Source organism: Macrobrachium nipponense, chromosome 1, assembly GCF_015104395.2.
Source record: "Macrobrachium nipponense isolate FS-2020 chromosome 1, ASM1510439v2, whole genome shotgun sequence".
In the NCBI taxonomy this organism is placed as follows: Eukaryota; Metazoa; Arthropoda; class Malacostraca; order Decapoda; family Palaemonidae; genus Macrobrachium; species Macrobrachium nipponense.
The window spans coordinates 195,651,797-195,660,474 of record NC_087200.1 but is presented as its reverse complement, the minus strand read 5'-3'; the positions used below and the strand labels follow the sequence as shown (position 1 = coordinate 195,660,474).

At 35.8% G+C, this 8,678-nt stretch overlaps 1 non-coding gene across 1 annotated transcript; it reads right to left on the bottom strand.

Moving 5' to 3' along the window:
• Positions 1-579: 579 nt before the first annotated feature.
• Positions 580-651, bottom strand: Trnac-gca (transfer RNA cysteine (anticodon GCA)). Its single transcript has one exon. It is a non-coding gene; the product is annotated as a tRNA-Cys (tRNA).
• Between the last annotated feature and the right edge of the window lie 8,027 nt (positions 652-8,678).

Genomic DNA, 8,678 nt, shown 5'->3' with positions numbered 1-8,678 from the left:
TTATGGCGAAAAATCACTTACTTACTTCGCTATTATCAATAATACTTTATTATTTTAATGCAGTTTACGTAGAATATTTTTAAGAACTAATGCCATTTACACAGAATATTTTGCCTAAACAATGTGATTTACAGACGATATTTATCTAGATAATTTTCTTCTGAAGCGTGTATGGGGAAAACCAGCTCTTTATCCTGGCAAAATTCCTTCCTATCTAAGTGTTTTATAACAGAAGGAAAAACCCTGTTATTAAAGGTCATTTGGTACATATGAAACCGATGTTATATTTCTTCATCTTATGAGGAGCGTCAGTTGATTTATTTTTATTTTTTCATCGCATAGTGTTGATTCCTTTAGACTTGGAGCTATGTAATGCTGAGAATCAGACTGAGAGCTATGTAATGCCTGAGAATCAGACTGAGAGCTATGTAATGCCTGAGAAGAGATTAAGCGTCGTCATGAACTCGGTCTAACGGTCAGAGAGACTATTAAGTCACGGTATCCGGTTGTTTATAACTAGTGGGAGTAATTAGTCATTATAACAAACTAACAATAATTCGCCGCTAGTAATTAATAAATAGGGGGCGCCCGGGATTGAACCGGGGACCTCTCGATCTGCAGTCGAATGCTCTACCACTGAGCTACACCCCCCGACGAGACATGCATAGACCCATTCCCATACTATCTGATCTCATCCCCATACCTAGGCGTATAGACTTCTAAGAAGTGACGTGTCATTCCCGACTCATCATCGTCATGATACTCTATGAATGGAGCTTCTTTTTTGAGCGTGTGTGTGCAAGAAGAGGCTACGATGTCGAAATCGCTGAATGATGAGGTGTACTAGGTCACGGGATTAATGGTAATGTTTCTTTGCGTAAAGAGATGACTCACACATGTGCCGCGTGCACGTTTGTCATCCGAATTCCCAGTGAATGATGATGTTATATACTCATATTTCTTAGGTCATCGTTACGGCCATTATATGTGTGATAAGCATCGAATCAACCATATCCTTACTAGTCGTCATCAGGCTTAAATGATGAAAGATGGGGCCACGTTAGGCCTATATGACGTTCAAAGCCCAATCTCCATGTGAACTTTGGGAATGTGGAAAAACTGACAGGATTCCGTAACGAAATCATCGCTTCCCTCCTAGTGCTACATTCCGCGCCATTTCCCTAGGGACTAATGAACTTTCGGTGCTGAGAGGCAACGAGATTGCAAGACAGCAAGTCCTGCGGGAAAACCTGCCGGGTGTAGTAGCTACATAGCATCTCCAGTCTTCCACCCGCCTGGGAATTTTGTGATTGACTTATACAGATTTTCCAAATTATTATTTCACACACAGACAATACAAACATACACACACACACACACACACACACACACACATATATATATATATATATATATATATATATATATATATATATATATATATATATATATATATATATTATATATAGATATAAAACATATTAGTTACTAACTGTATTACGTGTAATTTAATATTTATTTCCATGGAGGTTTTCAGATCTGACTGTACTAGCGAGAGAGAGAGAGTAGAGAGAGAGCGAGAGAGGAGAGAGAGAGAGAGAGAGAGAGAGAGAGAGCTGGTGAAGGACGTTGTCCTTACAAATTGGAACTTAGCAAGACGTAGTGAATTAAAAATAGTGAAGGACATCGTCCTTATTAAGCTCTTCACTCGAAAAGTAACGAAAAAAATATATGATGATGCCCTATCAACCGCACTAATCACATCGTGATGTGTTGTTAATAATAATTAATAACAATAATAATAATAATAATAATAATAATAATAATAATAATAATACCGAGGAAATTAATCATAGCTTAGAATAATTCACTTACCGTCATCCATAGAACAGTCTAAAGTCAAGGTACACGGTACAATATCTTGACACGATATGCACAGTTGCCGACTATGACGTCATCATTCTCCTGTTAAAAATTTGGGGGATAGTCATAGACATTGCATCTTTGCCCGCCTACATGTAGGATACTCCCGATTCCAAGAAATTCTAGATGACTGGCGAATATAACTTTCCCTGCCGTCAGGGAATCGGTTAACTTTTGGGCCAATAAAGTTGAAGGACTTCCGGCAACGAGCGGGAGCCGATGACGTCATCGATGACGAACCGCTGCGTCATCGTTCCGGTATGGCGTCATCGTTCCGGTATGCTGAGTGAGACGTCGCGAATAGTCGCATGCTAAAGCTTGCAGATTTCTTGTTATTCCACCGTTTTAACTTTTAACCCGAGGTTCATTTTCAAGTTCTAAGAAGCTTTCATAGATATTTTCATCTCGTGACTCATCGTAAGTTACGATTTTGTTTCTTATGGCAAAAAATGAACGCGATTTTGTTAGCGCCTATAGACAGCAATAGTGCTGCAACAATAATAAATAGGAAATTATTTGACAATGAGAAATTGAAAACCGGTCTTTGAGCACTGTTGCTAGCAAGCAACTTGACAAAACGAGGCAAGATACCTAAGTTACTCCTTATAAGGCGACTCGTGTTCGACGGGAATTCCTTCCTTCTGCTCAAAATAAAAAGCTATTTTCTGTATGTGAATCAGGGAATTATCCTTTTTGAAAGGCTGCAATCTTTGGCACTATTTTAGTTTTAATATTTTTTTTTAATTCAAGATTTGCTTTGGTTTGGAAATCAATGTTTTCCATAGATATCATTAGTAAGATCATAGGGTACGTAAGATGGTACTAGGGGAAAAAATACATTACTCTACTGACTGGTCTCAGAAGTTCGTAAATACAAATTCAAATTCAAATTCAAATGGAGTGTAGCAGCCTGCTGCTATATCCCCACCTAAAAATTCAAGTCCAGACAAAAGAAAAAATAAATAGATAAACGAAATTTTTTTTTAAAAAGTAATGAAAACCAAATATTTCACATAAGAAGAATTTTAACCCAGTTTATACAAAAGCAAATGCCAAACTATAATGCAAGTTTTATACCAATCAAATGTTGATAATATACTATAGCAATATTACAATAGTATAAAGTTATACAAAACAAATATAACAAAAGTAAACGTTATATTAAAAGAGAAATGTTAGAAAAAGGTAAAAAAAATTAAGTTATATAAAATCATACTGAAGGAGAGGCAAATGGTTCTCAATGATTTATTCCAAAATAAATTAGGACATTTCTTGACAATTTTGGAACAAACGTAATTTTTTCAGAAAACATACTTGATTTGTTACGTCATCTATTCTGGGGTTACGAAACTCTGATAATATATTACATTTCATAACATAATGTTGTAAAGTATGTTTCCGTAATCACCACATAATTTACTTTTAGAGTTTTCATCGTCAATGTATTCCCAAGAATATTTATATCCCAAAACGTAACCTATATCAATATTATTATTATTTTTTTTTTTAGCATCCCTTGCCAAACTATCAGCCATCTCATTCAAATGAATAATACTAACGCAGAGATGGTAGTACCCAGAAAAAAACTTGACAAAATACCCTTGATCTTCTATTGCATATACAAGTTCTTATCACTTACTAATTCCCTGTCAACTGGATATCTAGACTCTAGAGTTGAGCGTAAGAAGAGTCGTAAAGACAAAGCCTTTGGTGGCTATCGTAATGACTAATGACTACCAAGGTATACAGGTCTCAACAAGAACAGCCAGGTGCATTTAGCGCAACCATTTCCGGTCTCTCTCTCTCTCTCTCTCTCTCTCTCTCTCTCTCTCTCTCAGCGTCCATCCTGCGTGTATCCTCTATCTAGGAACAAAACACTCAACAGTTTCTAAATGAATCAATTTTTCCTCCTAGGAAGTGACTCCATGGAAAAACATTCAATGGTCTCTCCCTGATTCATTCTTTAAACTGGTACAGTTAAGTGGAAAGAACTTCCTGAGCTAATTACATCCGGATATATCAACCGCTCTTTGTGTTCAAGTTTCATATCGTTAGTCCTATCGTTTTTGTCTGAGATTAACCAAGCGAAGCAAGTCTAAAGAGAATCTACACCACTTCAACTTAGCATATGTGTCGTATACTTGTATTTTATAAAACAGAAGATGTATATTAGGCCTAGCGTTTTGGTTACACCTCCCAAGGGCGTGTTTAATTATAGGTAAGTGTAATGTAGAGGAATTGTAAGTTGAATTAAATGCTCTCAGTCCTCTCATGTCACATCTTTGGCAGAGCTGATTTTGAAACAGTTAAAGTAGAAGTTGAACGTTAAACGCCAAGGTAAAGTAACTTTACTCTTACATACATTCTAGCAAAAAAGAAAGTAGGTCTGAGCATTGTAATAAGAGTGGGGAACTAAAATTCAGACGTTTATGATAAAATGCAAAATTATCGCCAGACAACGTTAGTTTCCCACAGTCTACTCGTGGGGCTTACCATGTTTTGGAATTATTGACCTCCCTCCCTATCCTTCGATACTCCTTCTCTTTTTAATTTTTCTTTAAATCTGGGAGGGAATTTTACTCGTATATGCAAGTTGGTGGGGGGAAGTACCAACTCTTAAAGGGGGCGTAGCGGTAAAAAGTTCAAGAACTATACTCTTTTTTTTTCCATCTGTCCAACCGCCTGTGGTGTTTCTGTATGGTAACACTGCGTCCCGGGCTTTAGATAGTTACATTCAGCTTACATTCAACGATTATAATAATATCCTATTTCGAATATTAACGGTGTAATTCGCATACAGTAAATTATTAAAACACTTTTCAGTTGCAAATGTACACTCAGATATCCTTTTATTTACCTAAAACTTACACATAGCGTGACTATCTAAAGCCCCGGACGCAGTGTTGCCATACAAAAACACCACAGGCGGATGGACTGATGAAAAAAAAACCAGTTTTTTTTTTTTATATATATATAGTGGTGTAGTCTGCATGTCCACGGTCTAGGTAGGTACTACCTATAGACCGTGTACACGTCCAGTTAACGTCAAGTAAACATACGTTCCTTTTCCTGCTTGCTAGTTACCGTACTCGTGATTTTTCAAGTTATACTATACTTTCCTATTCAAACAATTAAAATCTTGAAAGTTTTTCAAGATTCATCTATTGTTTCGGTCACACCGCTGGTATGTGGAATAGTCTCCCTGGGGATGTACGTAGTTTTAGCGAAGATGCAAACTGCTATACCCTAAAACAACTGTCCTTGTATTTTAAGTTTACTTACATTTAAATGTATATATTTATTACTGTCTCAATGTATTTCTTGTTTCCTAATAAAATCTCTTCGTTCATCTTCAGAATAATAATAATAATAGGTAATAATAATTCCGTTACTTTAATCCTAGTATCTGTTTCTCAAGTTTGCTTATATTGTCTTTCTACTAACAACTGTAGTACTACAGGATTTAAGGGTATATGTAAGTGTTACATAATAAAAATATGGAATGTTATTCCATATATATAAAAAACTAAAACTATGAGGTCAACCAGATTGCTTGCAGGAATGTGATCAAACCAGAGACGATGAAGTATGCTAAGATGACGTATACAATAAAGTAGGCTAAGATGAGTGTGCCGTCACCGGTGGTCCTTCATTTGTTTTGAAAACATTAGTCCAAGCTTCCTGCTTGAGACAACTACCGCGACCTATAATTCAAACGGCCTACGTGATTTGTAACTATGTCATCTGTATGTATGTTCATATGTTCGAGCTACTGTCTGCTTCCTTTATGATTTGTAACCGAGATGGTGGTCAGAGTTGAATTAGCCATCATCATTGGCAGAAGCGATCAAGCCATCGTCATTAGAAGACCTGTACATCTTTACCTAAGCTTCATCATTTGAATTAGCCATCATCATTGGCAGACCTGTACAAATTTCCTCTGATCTTCATCATGTAATCTCAGAGAATATAAGTATTTTTTGTACTCAGTGTTTTCTACTAGAAACCTCACATCAGAAAGAAGATATTATCATGAGTTTAACACATCGTCTTCATAACCAAAGAAGATAACGACTTCGTAAGTTATCATCAAACCCCAAGACACTCCAATGAGTATGGAAGTGCAGTGCATAACCAATCGACTTAGCGTAAGATTATCGCAAGTCTAACGTTACCTCATAGGGCGCCTTATTATATAAGGCAACAGCCCTTTCATATACGATGTGTCTGATTACTTATAAGCTCCTATATACTGTGTATCTGTTAAGTGATTTTATCAGCCTGAGCCACGGCTGTTCGTCCTTTCATGCCTGTAGCGATATCTTCTTTAAAAAAATTTTAAATAAAATAAAAAGGACAAGATGAGGTGGTTCTTCCCCGAGATATGCCAGGTGTTCCACCAGCCTGGGTAGCATTACGTTTCAACACTCATGGCCTCAGAAGCTGCATAGTACTACCTACGTACGTATACCGTGGTCCCCCTGATGCCTCCAGGATATATATATATATATATATATATATATATATAATATATATATATATATATATATATATATATATATATATATATATATATATATGTTTCGCGGGGTGAGGCCGAATACTATCAATTGCTTGTGAGGAAACTCTTTATGTTTCAGAGAGTTTTCTCTCCTCTTTAAAAGATTTTTCTGTTAATTCAAACTGGAATCGGAACCTTACCGTGATTAAAGAAGTGTTTGGGAAAACGTATTTTAAATACAACAGTTTTAATGTGGCAAATAAGGAGGTATATATACGTGCACCATTTCCACATTACGACGGTAGACGGGTGAAAATACTATAATGTTCGTGTATGTATGGGTCTACTATCTCATTATTCAGCGTCAAGCACAAATCTTTGGATGCTTATTTATTGGTTTGTGCTTTGAATATTATATTTGTTACTGTAAGTGGGGTGTAAAAGTACGTACTACATGCTTTTGCGGTTCCTTTTCCATTCCCCTCATCCAGTATAGGGGATCCAGAGCAGTGGCGATTCTAGGTGGGCGGGGAGGAGCTGCGCTCCCAGATTTTGTCCATATGGCCCTGGTTTGCCCCCCCCCCCCCACTTTTTTAATAAGATATTATATATAAAATTAATCATTATTGAATATAACAATAGCCACTAACTAGTCACGCAACATGATTTGGTTATATTGCTGACACTCACAAATCTATTGATAGCTGTAACACTTCTTGTTACTTGTGCCTTTAGTGAAAGAAGTTTTTTCCAAAATGAAAATAGTCAAAACATTTCTTAGAAATTCAATGACTAGTGAGAGACTAAGTAACACTGCATTATGATCAATTGAAAGTAAACGGGCTGAGATTATTGACTTTATAGTTTTGTAGATGAGTTTGACAGCCGACATGACAATCGTAGAATGAAACTGCACTAAACATTTTGAGAATTGTCCCGACATGGTCCATATCTGTTTTGTGTTCAAATGTGTATTTTAAAAACTTACCATTCTTTAAGAATTGTAGATAGTTTTGAATGTCGAAACAACATTTTGAGAAGTTTCATGATAAGCCTCATATCTGTCTGTTCATTTCATTAATTACCTTTCCTTACTTTGTTCAAATGTGCATTATACAAATTTGCCATTCTTTAACAATTGCATATTGTTTTGGGTTGTATATAATTTTGAACGTCAAACCAGCATTTTCAGAATGGTCATGACATGATCCATATCTGTCTGTTCTTTTCATTAGTTAATACCTTTCTTTAAGTTGTACAAATGTGTATTACACAAACTTAACATGATTTAATAATTTGCATATTGGTTGGGATCGTATATAGTTTTGAATGTCAAACTGAACCTTTTCAGAATTGTCATGACATGCCAGAGTATATCTGTTCATTTCATATAGTTACTACCTTACCTTTCTTTATTTGGTTCAAATGTGTATTGTATTCATACATACTATCCATTCTTTAATGTTTGCGTATTGTTTGGAACTGTATATGGTTTTGAATGTTCAATTTTCATATCATGCAAGACAGGTAGAATATCAGATGGATGATTTACAGTTGTTTTGCTTAGGAATCAAACAAAATTCTATATGAACCTTTACCTTTAGTCAAAATCATTCCTCCACGAGTTTCAAAATGTTTCCAAAATTGTATAATGTTTTTACACCCACCTTTCCTATGATGCCCACTTTTTTGAGGGGGGTAGAATCGCCACTAATCCAGAGCACTAAAAACAATGAAAAGAAAGACGAAGCAGCTGTTTTTTTTATCTCTTATTAGAAGAATATCACATTCATTACATAATAGGTACGATGTTACAAAATATTACAAAATTAAATATACATACAATATTTACAGATTACAATGGCTTATAAAGGATTAGAAGTCAAAAGTAATGTACTTTTTCTAAATAGATTTGCAATTTTTTTTTATTACAATCGCTTCATTAGTATGATAAGCTGTAGCAATTATATATAAATGCGCAACAATACTGTAAATTTATATATACATGAATCATCACTTCACAGCCTAACATGGTTACTGAAAAGTGGCGTCCCCAACTTCTAGATTATTGACGTCAGGCCTATACTGGGCTGACTCGGTTTTACATAATTGTTGAAATACTGATTGGAACCAAATTCCCAATCTTTTGAGATGCTATGATCTGACCAGTCACCTCCCCCCCCCCCCCCCCTTCTCCCCACGTCCCACGGTGAACCCTACCGTAACTTGACACCACAGTTCTTAACTGGAAAAT